We start from the raw sequence: 616 nt of genomic DNA on the forward strand, positions 1-616 counted from the left end.
TGGACCTGCTGCTGCTGCTGCTAAGTCGCTTCAGTCGTGTCCGACTCTGAGCGACCCCATAGACGGCAGCCCATCAGGCTCCACCGTCCCTGGGATTCTCCAGGCAAGAACACTGGAGTGGGTTACCATTTCCTTCTCCAATGCAGGAAAGTGAAAAGTGAAAGGGAAGTCGCTCAGTCGTGTCCGACTCTTCGCGACCCCATGGACTGCAGCCCACCAGGCTCCTCCGTCCATGGGATTTTCCAAGCAAGAGTGCGGGAGTGGGGTGCCATTGCCTTCTCCGCCTGGTGGACCTACTACCCACTTATTTTAACTTTCTATTATGTATATTCTCAAACATATACGAAAGTAGAGAGAGTGGTATAATGATTTCGCCAAGCCCAACCGCCGAGCTTCAACGATTTTCTCCTCTTGGCCAATTTTGTTACATCTAACCCTCTCCCACCACCCACTTTAAAGAAGAATGTGGGTGGCCTGGGGGTGGCAGAGACTCCCCCCACCCAGAGCTGTAGGAGAGCTGGTACCAAGCTTGCACCCCTGGCGAATGGACCGCCAAGAGGCAGAGAGCGGACACTGTAGGGCTGGGAGAGGGGCTCACGCTGGGTAGGGGCCGCGG

The sequence above is a fragment of the Bison bison genome, unplaced genomic scaffold (assembly GCF_000754665.1).
Source record: "Bison bison bison isolate TAMUID 2011002044 unplaced genomic scaffold, Bison_UMD1.0 scf7180017864181, whole genome shotgun sequence".
In the NCBI taxonomy this organism is placed as follows: domain Eukaryota; kingdom Metazoa; phylum Chordata; class Mammalia; order Artiodactyla; family Bovidae; genus Bison; species Bison bison.